This window comes from Epinephelus moara, chromosome 12, assembly GCF_006386435.1.
Source record: "Epinephelus moara isolate mb chromosome 12, YSFRI_EMoa_1.0, whole genome shotgun sequence".
Taxonomy (NCBI): domain Eukaryota; kingdom Metazoa; phylum Chordata; class Actinopteri; order Perciformes; family Serranidae; genus Epinephelus; species Epinephelus moara.
In genome coordinates this window covers 29,244,808-29,263,275 of record NC_065517.1, presented here as the reverse complement: position 1 = coordinate 29,263,275, position 18,468 = coordinate 29,244,808, and the positions used below count along the sequence as shown (strand labels likewise).

The 18,468-nt window shown below is 40.3% G+C and overlaps 1 protein-coding gene across 1 annotated transcript in view; it reads right to left on the bottom strand.

Annotated features, from left to right (window-relative positions):
- Window positions 1-783, bottom strand: part of ptk2bb (protein tyrosine kinase 2 beta, b) — a 35,391-nt gene extending 34,608 nt beyond the window's left edge. The window contains exon 1 of the mRNA XM_050058574.1: window positions 665-783. The gene's annotated coding sequence lies outside the window, so the exon portion shown is untranslated. The remainder of the gene's footprint in view (window positions 1-664) is intronic.
- Window positions 784-18,468: the final 17,685 nt, after the last annotated feature.

Here is an 18,468-nt window from a genome sequence, read left to right as displayed (position 1 = left end):
GTTATGTGAGAAAATGTTTTTGATGCTAATACATAAACTGGAAATCTGAGCATTGTTGACGAATCACTGAATCAAACAGTGTGAACTTCTTTTCTTACAAAGAGAAAGTGAGCGCAGGAGTTATCTTTTCCCTGTACGGTGCTTATCAACACAGGCAGGTATTCAGATAGGCCTGCTCTCTGCACAGTGCTGAGCTGCCGAGGGTCTGCATACTGCTCTGCCATGACCCCAGGCACTGGAATGTGGCTGGCTGCTTCTTCACCTGCACAGACTTGCTTTGATAATGAACAAAGTTCTCTCTCTGTGGAGGAAAATGGCAGCTTGTACTTCACACTGTGCCATCATTATCAAGATCATCGCCTTAAAAAATACAGTTATTCAAGTTACAAAGCCAAGATTCACATTCTGCATGATCCCAACAAGAGTCAGTCTTTTTTAAAGGAAAAAACATGTTGTTTATAACCAGATACACAAATGATCTGAACTTTTAAGCTCATGTAAAGCTTTAAATGTAGCTCTACTTGGGTATTTCCTTAACCTCTATAAATATGGGCCTGTTGCCAGCACTTGTATTAGTTGTAATGACTTTTTCAGCTCACTTCAGCTAAAGTTTGAAACCCCTCTGCTGACATGAACATAAGTATTTACTAATCTTGTGTCTTACCTGATTCTGGGTTAATTCCTCTCAGGATAAAAGCTTGACAGAGTGTTATTCCTCACGGAGAGTCCAGGCCTGACAGCTCGTCTCTGACTGTTAGTGGAGCAGGAGGTGGCAGGTGGCCACTCCCTCACCTTTGCAACTCTGCGGTAAGGTGGGCTCACTTCCTCATTTCACCAGACGCATTTTCTGGGAATATGGCGGATCGGCTCCTGTTTGTCACGCAAATGTTTGCAAAGTAAATGTGTGTGTTTCTTGTCTTGCGAATGATTTTTGCAGTGTTGTGGTAAATTTTAAAACTTTGCGATTTGGAAAACACTCCAAATACGTCGTAAAAATAAGTTTATTTAATAAGAAATAACGACTTGAATATACAGAGTGGTTACTTTTTTAACTGTAGTCCTGGCTTGAAAAAATATGACACTTTGTGCGTATTTAATCTAAGTTTGGGACTTTCATCCACACTTTACCTTTTCCAAGTTGTCCTCTATTTCCAGTCGTCTTCACTGAACTGATTTTGGCGTCATTGTGATGTAATGACACCGTCTAACCAGCAGATGGCGCCACAAGCTAAAATTTTTTACCTAACTTTTAAAGCCCATCTTTATGTTAACTGTATATTTTACAGGTAGATTCATAAATAACTGAATGAATGACTGAAAATAACAGCAAATGTCTTGAGTGTGTGTCACAAATATTTACATGTAATGAATGAATGACATTTTGACCACTGATATAGATAAATTAACTACAGTCTTAGATATTAAATATGCAAACGTTATCTCAACCAAGCCAAGATAAATAAAAAAACAGCCCATCAGCATCACAAAATATCTCAAAATACTGTCTGTACATCTTTTACATTTTATTTTCATAAAACTTTATTCAGAGAACAGAATTAAGAGCAAATATGCAGTAAAAGAATCCTATAAAGACATTAATAACCCTTTGAAACCTGGAGCGACATCACTTTTCTTGTGCTGCTTTTCGGTGCCTTTCACAAGTATTTTAACCTTTGAACCCTGAGCAAACTGGTGCGATTTCTTTCATAAACAAGCAATCAAATACTCAATAAAGAAAAAGAAGAAAGTACATAATTCTATGATGACCTTACATGATGTATGATCTTTCATATACGTATAGTCTACAGTTTTTATGGTCAAGCAACTCTGACTCAGTTCCAGATTGATACTAAAAGTGGTGATGAATGCAGTTAGGTTTGTTTTTTGGTCCCAGAATATGTTCAAATGAATACAGATTGGTAAAGTATAGGATATATAACTATATTTTAAATCATCCTTCCCAGTCAGTAGGTTTACTTCCTCTTCATCATGTCAGTCCAAAAGATTTTACTGTTAAATGTGGTCTTAAAGCAGATCATCTAGTTTCATCATGTCATTGCAAACAAAGTATCCAGTTTATACCAAATAATAATAATAATAGTTCATTACATCAAAGACAATAACTTTATAGTTATCTGCAGTGTAAGGCTGTATGATTAATATTTCAATTTAGCCAACAGAGGCTGTGGTTTGGTGGGCAGGGCTCCCTTTGTTACATTACATTGTTTACATTTTTTAAGCACTATGGCAACAGAACCATGAGCTGTGATCTCTCTGACAGTTTTTTTGTTTGTTTGTTTTTTTGGTGCAAAGGCTGGTACACAAAACCAAGGTGGCAACATACATAAACAGAGATGGGAATATAGACAAAACAACAAGCAAACAAAAAAGAAAAAACAACAACAATATTTTGCTGTTATAAATATGCTAGTTGTTATTACTGAGGGTTGTTCTGTGGGGCCTATGTGTCGATTAGATTTTAGATTTTATTTCAAATGTGCAAAAATCATTTAAAAAATAGTAAAAAGAAAATTAAAAGTAAGAAAACGGGAAACCAAGAATACCCAGAAATCATATTCTGTAAACAACACAAGTATTTCACGTCTAAAAAGGAGTGGGAAAAAGTGAAATGACTGGACTCAAATAGTACCCTTTATTATATTTAATCAATCAACTTAGTATTAAATATTAATATTAATGTGTATGTGTGCGATTGCACGTATATTTGTTACTGATAAATGAGATAAGAGAAGAGAGATGGGAGACTAATTATTAGAGAAAAATACATAATAATAATAATAATAATAATAATATAATATATATATAATATATGTAATAAATGTAGTAATAATAATAAAATATAATTACATTTAAAAAGTAAAAAAATATAATAATAATTAATAAATTAAAAAATAATACAATAAAAGAAAAAAATGAATAAAATGAAATAAAATGAAATTTAATGAAAATAAAACAAAAGTGGTGGCACATCTGTTCACCCTTCATGTCCCTGCGAGGATACTTGGGCTCAGGCCTATGAGTGTATGAAGACACAAGTATAAACCAGTGGTGGAAGAAGTGTTTGGGTCCTTACCAAAATATACTTATATGTATCATACCGCTGGATTGCATTGTGTTTACAATGTGTAAACAGTAATTCAGTGTTGTAGCTGATGAAGTGGAGCTAAGTTATCATTTTATATACAACTGGGTTGTTTAACCTGGAGCACTGCATCATATTTTATTAACTGATCATATGATTTGGTTTGTGAGTAAAATTTTGCTCTGTAAATGGTAACTACAGCTGTTGACGTGAAGAAAGTGGCATGAAATAGAAACACTCAAGTACCTGAGTAAATGTACTTTAAATGTTACTTTAAACTGATGATATTAACTGGCCCAGAAACAGTTACTTATAGCTGAAATTCAATATATCTTTAATAAACATGCAGCCTGTGTGTTATTGACATCATATAGGAGGAAACATATTTTTCAATAGGAGTCATCTTCATGTGAAATATAAAATGCCCTGACTGTTAGACCTGTCAGTGGCATGTGTGTGTGTGTGTGTGTGTGTGTGTTTGTGTGTGTGTTATGCACTCAGTCCACCCTTTTCCTCGTCATAGCATCTAGTCCTGCTTTCTATGCCAGAGCAGTTTGGCATAGCTGTGCAGAGCAGTGACAGCTGTGAGGGAGTTCACGTCTGGGTCAGAACGAGACCAAACAACACCCTCCTCCCAGCAGAGAGCGGACCAGTGTCAAGGGCAAGAATCCACAACAGGTGCCCGTCCAGCTCGGATTTGCATGCACTCAGACAGTAGCAGGCACGGGCTCTACAGTGGTGAGCTTTAGCTGGTACAATGGTTTCACTGTTCGCTGGCCTCTGTGTGATCATTAACACCGACTTTCAGAGACCCCTCCTGCCCCTGAAACTCCCTAAATCCTCACCTCCCCCTCACTGTGCCCTCACTGCGTCCTGCATGAGCTGTGCCAGTATGTAGACACATAAACTGGGGGCACACAGGTGGCTCTGTGGCATGCAGAATGTGTCTTCTCCAGGGAGTCTGAGGTGTTGAGGGACGAGTATCAGATATGTTGTGGCAGCGCGCGGCAAAGGAGCTAATAATATGATTCACTGTTATTCTAGTCATTCTGTCGTTGGGGGCGTATAATGTGATGAAATAATGGAAAACATTCAGGCAACATCACACGGCACAGTTGTGTTGTGTCTGATGTTTTATTTATTTCATACCTAGGTGATTATTTCAGCTTTATTTTTTATCGCTGGTAGGACAAACAAACTAAAACATGAACAAGCGTATTGGTGTATTAATTAAAATTTAGCAAGTACTGTGTAAGACATGGTTTTTCAAAGTGCAGCCCGCGTACCAACGGTGGCCTCGGAGATATTTTGTGCATCCCCCGAACGTGTCATGAAAGGCATGCATTGCATTTAAATCATCCACAATCCATTTAAATACTTGCACTATCAATAGCTTACATTTAATACATGACTCAGCTACTGCGTCAAACTGCACCCCGCTAACAGGTGTCTGTCAAGTTGGGATTGCACCTTGTGGGTGTCACATGAATTATGTTCTGTCACAGCCCAGGCCCCAGAAGAAAATGTTAGCATTATAAGGGTTTGTGCAACCTATGAATATGTTGCATTAGCACGTTTCATGTGAACGCTTTTAAAGTTGCGTAATGTGTGAGTTGACAGAAGCTGAGAGAAGATGGAGGATGGCATGTCACTAAGGCGAGACAGCTGCCAAGTTACAGACTACAACAAACGGCTTTTTAGCATGCTTTCCAACCCAGACTTGTCTTGCTTTGGTCTGAATCAGGGACTTGATTGTTACAAAGCTGCATAATTGCCTAGAGTTGGTTTGTGTTCTCACGGCAGCATTTACAAAATGCCTTGTGTGAGAAAGCTGCTCTTGATTGGTCAGAATTTCCATGAGGGAAAAATCCAGGAAGTAAAGCAAACGCTGAAGAAGAGCACACTTGCAAGATAAATGTGACACTTTCTAATGTCACAATGGAGGGACAACTACGCAGGTTGATTTTAGCGCTGCTCATCGTGGACTATATTGCTGTCATTGTTCATTTTAGTCAAACCAGACAGTTTGAAAACGAGGCGCGGCTCCAACTAGAAAACAATGTTTTGATGCATTGGATGTGCTGAATGTGCATATTAAGGCAGTACAGGAGGAGGTGCACATTAATAATCCTCCAGGACTGTAACATGCTCATGTTTAACCCAAACAATGTGTCACGTGACTGCAGTTGGTTCGGATCCAGGTCGGAACACGTTCTCACCACAAACAAACCGCACCAGAGTTCGTTTGTAACCAGACCAAGACCGCTTCTTCAAGAAGGTGTCAGTCCGGTTGTTTTGGTGCACACCTGAGTGTGATTGCTGTGTTCACACCTGCCCAAACGAACCGCACTTAGGGGGCAAATGAACTTGACTTTGACTGAACCGAAACGAACAGGGCAGGTGTGAAAGTGACCTGGGATTGTGCCTCTTAAACGGCACCAAATAATCCAAAACATGATCTTTTCCTAACGATAACCAAGTGGTTTTTACTTTCTTTCTTTCCTTTTCACAGTAGAACACACGATACAGATCATTCAATCAGGGCTCACAGAATTGAGGGATTATTTTATAAAGAAAAAGCTAAACCTTAAATGGACTTTTGAGGTAATAACAGAGACATAAAGTCAGACATTATTCAGCAGCAATCTTAATGCTACACCAAAATCTCAGAGACTGTGAAGCCTCCTCTTCTGTGTACACAAAGGCTGAATGGGAGAGATGTGAACAGAGGAACGGCTCAGCGTCTTCACTACAGACTCAAGGACGAGGAGGGAGTTTGGATGGAAAAATACAATCTGCCACTTCATTTCACCTGAAATAAAAAGTAAACAAACTGGCTCAGAACAGTCATGTTGGCGGGTTGTATGAGGACACAGAGAGGGAAAATACAGACACATTATTTGAGAATGTCATACACCCATTTTAGGGAAATGTGCACATAACAATTAAAGACATTGTGGGATATGTAGTACCTCAGAAATGCACAGTGATGTACCTTGAAAATATGAATGATTGTGTAATTGATAATGATAGATATTTAAACATGATATTATTCATCGAGGCAATAACATGAAGCTGGTATAAGACTGAATCCTCTGTGATAGTTGTAAGAGAGGTGTGTACTATGGAAAAACATGACCTGTTAGTAAATGTTAGAAATGGATGATTTATGACACAGTGAAAAATACCCATGAACTCAGTGATAACTGTCTTTCTGGTTGTAAAAAAAAAAGTCATAAGCTCTCATGCGCAGTACTTTTGGTTGTGTGCATGGGCAGGTTATGCAACCGTGGGCCCCTGGATACAGATATGCAAAGGGCCCCAAAAACTCCCCTACATAGGAGCAAGGCACACAGACTTTGTGGTGGTTTTATGTCTCTTTAAGGTTAATCTGTTTTTGTGTCTCTGTGTGGTTGTTTTGTGCCTCTTTGGCAGTATTCTGTATCCCTTTGATGTGAATTTGTGTCTTTCTTAGTCGTTTTTCTGTGTCTATGTGATTGTTTTGTGTCTCTTTGAAGTAATTTTGTATATGTTTTAGTCATTTAGTGTCTCCTTTATGTTGTTTCATGTGTCTTTGGTGGTATTCTGTATCTCTTTGATGTAATTGTGTGTCTTTTTGGTCATTTTTGTGTCTCTTTGAAGAAATTTAGTGTATTTTTGGTCATTTTGCGTCTCTTTGACAGCATTTTGTATGCTTTTGATGTAAATTTTTAATTTGTGAATTTGTAAATTGTCTTTACGTGGTTGTTTTGTGTCTCTTTAAAGTAATTTTGTGTCTCTGAGGGTATTCTGTATCTCTTTGTCGTAAAATTGTGTCTTTCCTGGTCATTTTTGTGTATCTTTGAGGTTAGTTTGTTTCCTTTTTATTAATTTTGTGTCTTCTTGTGGTTGTTCTGTGTCTGTTTGAAGTAATTTTGTCTCAGTTTTGGTCATTTTGTGTCTGTTTTAGGGTAATCTGTATCTCTTTTTAGGTAATTTTGTGTCTTTTCATGTCCCTATATGATTGTTTTGTGTCTCTTTGAGGTAAGTTAATGTGTTTGTAGTCATGTTGTGTCATGTTATTTTGTGTCTCTCTGTGGTAGTTTTTTCATGTCTTTTTAGTCATATTGTGTCTCCTTGTGGTTGTTTTGTCCCTCTCTGTGGTCATGTTGCTGATTTTTGTGGTTATTTTGTCTCTTTTTTAATCATTTTGTGTCTCCTTGTGGTAATTTTGTCTCTTTTTCAGTAATTTTGTGTCTATTTGATGGTATTCTGTATTTTTGTTTAGATAATTGAGTGTATTTTTTTTAGTCTGTTTGTGTCTCCTTGTAGTTGTTTTGTTTCTCTTTGAAGTAATCTTGTCTCCTCTTCAGTCATTCTGTATCTCTTTGAGGTAATTTTGTGTTTTTTTGTGTATCTATGCAATTGATTTGTGTCTCTGTGAGTTACGTTAGTGTATTTTTAATCATGTTGTGTCTCCTTGTTATTTTGTGCATATTTGAGGTGATTTTGTGTATTTTCAGTCATTTTGTATCTCATGGTTGTTTTATGCCTCTCTGTGGTTATATTGCTCGCTTTTTGTAGTTATTTTGTGTCTCTTTGCTGTTCCTTTGCATCCTTTTGTTGTGTTTTGTGTCTCTTTGTGGTTGATTTGTGTGAAGATGAGAAAAAAACCCAATACCCAAGTATTTTTAAGTAACTTCAGCAAGACCTTGACTAGAGTTCATTTGTTGTATCTGGCTGCAGTTCTGTCTCTGTCCACAAGAGGATTCATAACACAAATTATCTGATGAAGCCTAAAATATGATTTGTCATGTTTAAAAACCTTAATGAATGTTTATATTCCACCTCTGTGACACTTTTGCCCCTCAAGAGCAAATATTGCTGGTAAACCTGCCACGGTCGAATGATTTTGAGTTATTTTTAGAGGCTGCCCTTTTATGAGGGATGAAGCATTATAAAAGCTCTGCTGACTCCCTCTCCTGTCCGAGCCTCCACCCTAATGACCAGAGTCCACACCCGGAGAGACGTGGTATGCTTTGATCTTATAGGTCTGCTCCCCTCCATCTCCCTCTGACTCATTATAGAAATCTTACCCCACCTTCTGTCTGTTTAATGTCTGGAATATTTATCTTCCCACTGATGGTCATTACGTCCACATTCTTACAGCGGCGACCTCTGAGGTCAAAAGTTTGTTGACATCATTTCTCTGAGTAATGGTCAGCTCTGACTTATCCCCGCTTCTCTATTTGCTCACCTTTTGACTCGTGGAACGGACACCTGCAAGACAAAGAGATGGGACACAGAGTGCTAGAGGAGAGCCGGGGGAGTTATTTGGTTTGGGTAGCAGGTGTGTGTAGGTCTCTAGTGTTTATATGTGAGTGTGAGTCCTGTAAAAGGGTGGTCATTGACTCCCATCCAAACTCAGCAGGAGTCCACAGCGCTCACCGAGGTGTGAAGTGGCCCGGGCCAGGAGTGGATTATAAACCTGGCCTGCATTATAATAGAGGTGAGAAGCAGCAGGGGCCCCACATTACAGCTCAGCAAACAAGACAAAATGCAGGAGAGGATCCCATGCGTATCCTTAAAGAGGTAGTTTGACTGGAGCGCTGTTGTTTGAAATGATATACAATTAAGGCTCCTGCAGGAAAGAATTAAGGTCACAGGGGTGGTTAATGGTAGTAAAGGCATCAGAAAACAGCAGGACATTAAAGACAGGTTAGACTGGTAAACACCGCAGGTTACAGGAGGCTGATAACATCACTAAGGGCTATTTACATTTTCACACAGATGCTTAAATGATGTGGAATTGTGGTGTTAAATCATAAGCCTTTTTTAAGTAGCTGAATCTATTGTTAAATGGGTGAAATGCTAAATTGGTGTCTCAGTTGTTTGGTTTTTCACAAAATCACACAATGAAGTAGAACAATGTGGATCTTAGGTCTGACTTTCAGTGACAGAAAAAGTCTTGTCATAGTGATTAAGATAAAAAATGACATAAAATAAACTTTGTTGATCTCATGAAGGGAAATTTAGAATAAAAGATGCATACAGAGTACAGCATGACTTTACATAAGTAACTTTAAATAAACTGAATACGAGATAAACTATGAGGAGATGCTCACAAAGTGAAGCATGAAAAATTAGTAAACACTATATACCACACTAGAGGTCTTCATGGGTCCAACTCAAAGACGTGAACCTGAGATCCGATTGGACTCAATATCTCATTGTTTTATCATATTTAGTCACTATATACAGTAGGCAAACCCGGAGATCTTGCCTCCGGAAGAAGAACGGAAGAGCCCTGGTTTCCGGTTGTAGGCTGTTTGTAGTCCGTGTGATATTGACCAATCACGTCTGAGCTGGCTGCAGTTGTTGCCAGGTTAAACGGTCCGTGCGGTGAACTAAAGAGGCGGAACATAATTGGCGTCACTGCAAACTCTGAATCCATCGCAATGGTTCAGCATATTTACTTATATATAAACGGAAGTCGGAAACGGAAATTCGCCTCCTCCACCCAAAAATCGGGGGTCTGCCCCCAGAGGCTGTATCGCCGTTTGCCAGAAGTCAGACGCTGAATACAGCTGATGGTTTCCGAGAATGTATTCAATATAACATTAATTATCAGACGCAATTTTTCCACTATTTTAATTCATTTTCAGTAACTCTTGTACTTATCATACTCCTGCTGTTACTCTATTTGGGCACTGGTTTTGCTTTTGCTCCTTGAAAACAACTCTATGTTGTATATTTTTATATTTTGCCAGATATTTAACATTTATTGTTTCTAAAACTGGGCCCAGTGAGTGACCCTGACCTGGGGAACCCACTGGTTGTTGTCGTGGTTACTAGTTGTGAACATTAAATCATGGTTACTGTACTTACTGTTACTGTAATTCGACACTATCTCTGGCACAAGAATTTCCTTCAAGATAAATAAAGTTCTATTAAACTGAACTGAAATGAATTGAATTGAATTGAATTGAACTGAATTGAATTGAACTGAATTGAATTGAATTGAACTGAATTGAATCTATGGACCTGACAAACCTGGTAATTAAAATTGCTACCAAAAAATCAGCTCCACTAAAAACGTTTCTCATGTCAGACACAACATACTGTTCTCACCCATCCTGCTGTTGTTGATGTTCAGTGTTTAATAATTTTTGAGATCTCTATTTTTATCTTATTCTATTCCGGAGTTACGTATTTTGTTGTTGTAGTAATGTGCGTTGCTCTCATGCCTTAAAGAAGTATCTCACTGCTGGAAACATGGTCTCTTTATGAAACTGGACTGTCAATGCAAAAGATAAATACAAATACTTTTGAAATTGGTGCTACATGACCAGAGAAAACAGAGAAAGAGCTGTGACATTTGCTTTTGCTCAAGAGGTAGAAAACCTACAATCAGAAAACTCCTGTTAGTGAGTGACCTAATAGGAGTTGCTTTCAGCAGCTGGTTAGTAACAATCAGTCTAGTATTAAAGTTAAACAGTAAGCTATAATATGTCACTGACAACAGAGATCTGGGTAAGATGGAGGGAAGTTTACCAAAGTTCATTTGCACACATTTACTACCCACATTGTTATTATTAAAAAGCTGGTTGGAAAATCAGCAAACTACCTCTTTAATTTTCGCAACTCAGGGATCAGAAAAGTTCCTGATTTTACTGCCTCCTGTGCTCGGTTTAACTTTTTATATTCGTTTCCCTTTTGCTTCTTTTTCACCTCAGTGAAAAAGGCATCCATCTTTCCTCTGCTCTGCCTCCAGCTCACTGACACAGCAGCTCAGTGTCTTTTTACCATACTTTCACTCTTGGAGTCTGATCCCAAGTCAGCCTAATGCCTTCTTTCCACTCACGTAGGTGTACAGAGACGAGGCAACCGGAAACTCCTCACCTCCGTAATACTTCGGTCCAGAACTTGCCTCAAGTACGTTAAAGAAGTTAACTTTTGAGGTGTATTTTCGAGAGTCTGAATGACAGTGTGCTAGCTTAGCTAACAGGCTATTACTTTGAATTCAGTTGCCTGTATTGATCGTCAAGTGAGTTTGTTTGATTAAAAAAAAAAGTTTATCTAGTTATAACACATTGTGTATCCGAGTCATGTCATTCTGCTTAAATATGGTTATACATACAGTCAGATCGTCATTATGACTCATTCAGCCGTTCATGCGTCTTTTTATTAAATATTTCACAAAACATACCTGGCAGGTCGTCTTTTTGTCTCGGTAATGTTCCAAATTCATATTTCAAACTACTGTATGGCAAAAAACAGACAAAATTAGCCTCTCCCCCACGGCTACAGGAAGTTTCTATCAGGTTTCTATCCATCTGTAAAGAAATGCACTTCCTTGCGTTGGACACGAGAGGCATCATCTGTGTATTTACGGATCTACAGGCACCAGTCACATACGAAAGTGGAAATGCGGCGTAATCATCATGCAAGTAACACATACAACGCTTATTTCTATCACGATTAGCACTCATCAAGGGTCTTCTTAGATCCATGTAGGTATTTGACATAATGATAAACAGACCCAGGACCCACAGTAATAGAATGGGACCCGACCAGGACCTGATTGACAGCAATTGATTCGACCTGTAGGCTACAGGTCCTGGGCTGGATCTCAGGTCCTAGGGTCTGAGTAGACCCATGAAGTAATCCACCATATACACCAACATTTATTAAGACAAAAGAGACAAAACAAGCCAATAAAAGTTAGGAGACAAGAAAGCTGCTGTTTTTCTATAACTCGTAATGGAGGAAATAGAACGTTACCAACTTCCTGTAGCAGATGTTGTTGTTCAAGACAAAATAAAATTGTTCGGCTGTGAGAGTGAACTAAAACAGAAAAGAGAAAAACCCTAACCCTGACCCTAATCTAATTGGCGTGCTTTTTTATTTTACCTACGATCTTATACCTATTGACTTGAATTACAGCACTTAAACTGATATAAATACACTGATGCACATCTTTCTTTGAACTCTGATATCAGCGAGGCAATGCCTCTGTACATGGGGCGTCGGCACTATCCACTACGCTACCGACGCCCCTACACATGCATCATTATATCAGTTTAATTCAGTTCAACACTTATTATAAGATCTTTTACCGTAGCTCAGCTGATTTATAATTAAACCTACTTAATGATTTATTTATTCATCTATTGATGTGTCCATGGACCTACTCATCTATTTATTTATCTCATAAATCTCATCGGCAGTCACCAGGTTATTTCTCCAGAGACCCTGGGGGAAGAGAGCCTCGTTAATAAATAAAAAAGTTCCCATTGCCCCACATGTGCAGTGGCCCAGTAGCATCAGATTTTACCCCAAATTTTAAATTATTGTAAGGTTCATGGGGTTCTTCCAGCCCCTATCAGGACTCATATCAGGACATTTTAAAGTATTCCCATACTCCCTGAGAGCCCGTGGCCCTCGGAGTGCTCTTTTCTTTCTTTTTTTTTAACCCCAAAACGCAACACCTTTTACATGACACACAGTCAGTTTATCCTCTGTTAATATAAAAGTATTGATAACAGCAGCTTTAAGTTAGAAGCTGTACACTAAACATTGCTTTCAGGGAGATATGAAACATGGCACTGCTCCACAGACGTGACGTAAATGGGGCGTTGAGTTTGTTGACCCATAAGATTTTTGTGGGATGGCTCGCACTCAAATGAGGTTTACATTCCAGGTCATACACCTGTTATAAATGCCTGAATATAAAGTTATTCTTGGTGTGGTAACTCAAGACTTGGGTACACAAAGTCACCGCCCTTTTCAGATCTTTATTTTACTTTGCAGTGACACCACAAGGTCAGCGGTTTCTCTCGGATTTGTAGTAGAGTGAGGCAACTTTACAGAATGTACAGGACACACAACTATAACCTGTTCACCTCCAGTTAGCCTTGAGATGTGTTATGATGACATGACACATTTACCTGTCACCCACATTCTCAAACGAGGCATCTGTGGGATGTCGTCCAGAGTGAGTTTAGTTGGGGAGTGTTGAGACACGTACAAAGGGCAGTGATGGCATGGCTGGCATGCTTCGGTGGATTTCATGAGCGTCAGCTGGCGATGGCATCAGATGGTGTAATAACATGACAGAGGTCAGTCCACACAGACACATGATGAAGGCAGGGGCTGTGGCCTAATGGGTGGGAGTGAATTTGTTAGGTGGTTTGTGTGCATCTGTGCACTGCCGTAAACTGTAAATAAAGTTTGTGAGACATTATTATAAGGCACTTGTATTACTGAGGCCTTTTAACAAACCATAGAGGGTGAAACATAAACTTCAGGGGTCATATTAAGCCCTTATTAGACAGCCAGCAGTGGGGAGATGACAGGAAACGAGGGAAGAGAGAAACAGGGGATGACATGCAACAGAGAAGGGCTTATAATCGGCTTCTACGCCACCTGTACGGCTTAATGCTGTTCAGATGCAACAAAATCAGCATTTTCCACAAGAGTGCAGCAAACTTTTGGAGTTTTCTACCTCTGTAAATAAGGAACTGCTCTGCACGCAATATTTTCAAAACTAAAAAACTTAAAGGTCCAGTGTGTTGGATTTAGGGGCACCTATTGGCAGAAATGGTGTATAATACTCGTAAGTATGTTTTGACTAATTTATAATACCCCAAAAGCAAGAATCATTGGGTTTGTGTTACCTAGCAGGTGAAATACACGGGGCACAGATGTGAAACACCCAACGCGTTGTCATTCCAAGTTGCCACATGTTGCCTCTTTGTCAGTGGCCTTTCACATCTTCATATTACATGCTCGGTGTCCTTCTGCGTTTGCTGTTGATGTTCCAGGATGCCACTACCAATGCCAGGATGTCAACAAAAGCACGTGGTTAGGTTTAGAAATAAACACCATGGTTTGGCTCTACATTCATATGGGAAGCAAACACCGACCTCCTGGGTGAAAGTCCGGGGTTTGTTGGACCCATCCACCACCCCTCCCATTTGCCCTATATGGACTTTCCCGCTCCTTATATTACGTCGTTATCGGAAGCATTTCAACCTAATGCTGTCCAGCTGCGTATCATACCACCACGACAGGTGCCGTCTGACCGCATTATGAACTAATGTCCCCTGTCTGCGTATCATACCGCAACCAGCAGGTGTTGTCTGGCATACCGATGACATATCGTAACACTGCAAAAGGTCCTGTCCGGCCTTGGATGGATGTGACACATCCAACGCCTCCCAAGTCGTCATGTTACTGCTTTGTCAGTGGCCTTTTATGTCAGCATATTATACACTAGATATCCTTTAGCATCTGCTGTTGACTTTCCAGGATGCCGCTACCGATGCTGAGATGGTAACAAAAGCACATGGTTAGGTTTAGAAAAAAACTTCATGGTTTGGCTCTACATTCATAGGGGAAGTAAACACTGACCTCCTGGGTGAAAGTCCGAGGTTTATTGGACCCATCCACCACCTCTCCCATCCGCCTCATGCGGACTTTCCTGCTCCTTATATTACCTCGTTATTGGCAGCGTTTCAACCTGATGCTGTCCAGCTGCGTATCATACTACCATGACAGGTGCCGTCTGACTGCATTATGAATTAATGACATACTGTCACCAGCAGGTGTTGTCCGGCATACTGGTGATGTATCGTAACACCGCAAAAGGTTCTGTCTGGCCTTGCATGGATGCGACACATCCAACACATTCTCATCCAAGGTCGTCACATTACCGCTTCGCCTTTCAAGTCAACAAATTACACGCTAGATATCCTTCTGCATCCACTGTTGGCTTTCCAGGATGCCGCTACCAATTCCAGGATGGCAACAAAAGCACATGGTTAGGTTTAGAAAGAAACATCATGGTTTTTCTCTACATTTATACTGAAAGCAAACACCTCCTGGGTGAAAGTCCGGGGTTAGTTGGACCCATCCACCACCCCTCCCATCCACCCTATGTGGACTTTCCTGCTCCTTATATTACGTCTTTGTTGTCACTGTTTCAATCTGATGCTGTCCAGCTGCGTATCATACTGCCACCTGCAGGTGATGTCTGGCGTACAGACGACGAATCGTAACACTGCGAAAGGTTCCGTCCAGCCCTGTTACCAACTAACGCCACTCGACAGCATATCATACCACGGTGACAGGTGTCTGACGCCACAATCACTCACAAAGCGGCGGTATTTGACAACTTCAGAATCAGAATAAGCTGACACATCACATAGATGGAGCAGAACAGGGTTTTTAATCAGACTCTGTCTTTGCAGTGTGTGGTAGCTGCAGCTACAGCTTCACTGTGTGTGCATTGAGTTTTGCGAAGTCATAAGGCAATTGGTTATGGAGGGTTTGGAGGCATATAGATCATATTAACTGGTACTGAGTAAATAATCTAAGTGGCTTTAACAACAAGATGCATTCATTTGAGTGATTGATTTTAATGTGAAATGTTGCTCTTCTGTGTCACGTTGCTTTCTGATACAATGAGGTATTCATTTTTATCCTTTTTACACAGATTGAATTATCTTTTTTACACAGTTATATGTACTTTTTATCTTTTGGAGGGCTACGGAGCCGCACGCAGGGGAGAAAAAATTGACCAGCTATGTAAAAATACAAAAGAGCCTCACAATGGTGGTCAGTGTAGCAGCTTCAGTCGATTATAATGGACCTACTCTGCTGCATGTTAATGCCCCAGAATGGACACACCAAACACTGAATCTAGATACGGTTATTTTGTATTTGTGTAGGCCATTATAGGTCTCCTACAAGCATGGCACATGGAAGACGTTTCAGTTCTGCAACCTCACCACTAGATGCCACTAAATCCTGCACACTGGACCTTTAAATTATGGCTCTCATCTACTGAGATGTGCTCAAGAATGATCTGACATTTTCATAGATATCAGGTTGTGTTTTTTTCCTTTTTATTAGCCCTTGAGATAACCCTGGCATGTTTAAAATGCCATAGTGCATTGTCTCTGTTCCTGTACAGAAAGAAAGAAAGAAAGAAAGAAAGAAAGAAAGAAAGAAAGAAATAATGAATATGAAGTAAGAGAGTAAATTTGGTTTTCATTATTCGGATGAACTGAGTGTTTGATAATTGATTTAACTGTGTGACTTCATATATCGTTTACATGGATTACGTACTGTAGATTTAAACTAATATGTGCAAATCAACATGCAAATGATTATAAAACTGAATCACATTTCTGTCAGTATAAAATTGCTGATTATAATTGGATCCTCTCTGAATGAGGCAAATACCATTTAAGTGTCTTTGAAGTGGGCTTTATCTTCTGTCAGTTTAAAGGCATGAAAGACAGAGCGCAGACAAACATCCACTCATGCTTCCCTTGGAAATTATTTCCTGCGCACACTCTCTCACTCACTCACACACGCCTGCTTGCACATGCACACAAACAAACACACTCCCTCACCACATTCAGCCTTGCAGAGAACAGAGGGGGGAGGGGCAAAGAGAGGATGATGTCACCTCTGTAGACGGCTAAGCCGAGGCTTGAGATAATGGTGACATTTCAGGGAAGGTGATGTCATTCTTCCACTGCTGCCTCCCCTCCTCCCTTTCTTTCCCCTACTGTCCTCCCCCCTCCTCTCCTCATCATCGGTGCAGGTGGCTGGCCAGGCTCTTTGAATCACAGCGCACAAGAATTAGCTTTTGAATAGGCTCTGAGCATGCAGGCAATGTGAACCCAGCCCCCCGCGCTGTGCTCATAGCTGTGATGTGTGAGACTCTTAATGTGTGTGGGTGTGATGTGGGTGTCATGTGTTTGAATGTGGGTGTTATGTGTTTTAATATGTGGGTGTGTGTGTGCCTGGGTATGGCTGTGCTTTCTTTCGCCACTGTTTAACTGGCATTTTTATGTTGTTAAAGCATTTGCGCGCATCAGTTTATGTGCCAGCATGTACACGGCCTGCATGTCTATGTGCATGTTGATGGGATTTCTGCCCTCCATCCCAGTAGCCCACTGAGACCAATCAAGCAGAGAGCTGCCAGGCTGCAGGGCTGGTTGGCACTGAGTCCCTCGCTGCTCCTCACCCTGAGGATCTGCTCATTTAAGGTTTCCCTGACTTCACAGAAACCCTGTTTCTCTCCAGAAATGTCTCATATTATGTCTTACAGTCAGTGGTTAAGGCTTAAGTGTTTTTATCCGCTCCGCAGCCTTATGCTCGCTGTGGAAATGTGCATGCTGTGGGGTAGTTTTATCCAAAGAGGATTCAGACACGTGTGCAAAAACATATAAAATACCTTCTACAAAAAGACTTCTATATGGTATATAAGGGCAACTTCACTTTCCAGAAAGTTAAAGCCCAAGATTTACCGTGCATTTGCATTTTATGGAGATTTGGTTTAACCTACTTCAGCGCACTGGGCTGATTGCCACAGATAGTGATGCTTCAAAGCCCAAAGGCTGTTGTACCTCTAGTCTCACCGCTGAGCTGGAGGCTGCTCACCGGCAGTATTTTTATCCCTGAAAACTCACCGCTAGTGTGCTGCACTTTCACTCTGCCAAGTTCTGGTACGCTGTCTTTCTTCCCCTGTCGAGAGGACTCAAAGCAGCGTGTGTGAGCTGTAAACAAGTTCCCACCCCCCACCCACACCGCCACACACACACACACACACACACACACACACACACACACACACACGTACAGTCAGGCTGTATCTGGGCAAAAAGAGCTTTCTGAAACCATAAGCATCTGTGTTATCATATGATTACTTTTCATATGTCACACTTGAATCACGGGGCACAGAAGGCTTCCCTTCACACCTAGAGGAAGTCGACCAGAAACCAGAGCACATGTTACAGCCGTAGAAAGAACAACTGTCCGCGAATGTGTGCAGAATATGAACATGAGCAATAACAAGGCAGCATGGCAGCTAAACACTGTGGAAATGTAACACATGGCATGCTGTTATTCAGTTCTTACAACTCACAGACTGTGGCTGTGGAAATTTAGGATGGAACAATGTTTTTTCTTTCTTTTTGTGTGGCAGTTTTTCATATATTACATCACTTCAAGACCTGATACAGTGCATTCAACAGCATCGAGTTTTTATTGAAGTCACAATAAACATTTGAATTCCATCTTTGGAAACATTAGCACACATGTGACGCTTTAGAAATGCATTTTTAAGGCGTGTTGCAAATGTAGTGATATTGAGTTTTAGCCAATGGCAGACTAAATCTTAGGGGACAGTTCACCCCAAAATCAAAAATACATGTTTTTTCTCTTACCCGTCGTGCTATTGATCAGTCTAGATTGTTTTTGTGTGAGCTGCCAGGGGTAGAGATTGTCCTCTCTTGAATATAATGCCGTCCCTCCAGGATGTTGAAGTGTTGCAATCACAACAATTACGCAGATTCTGCCATTTCCTG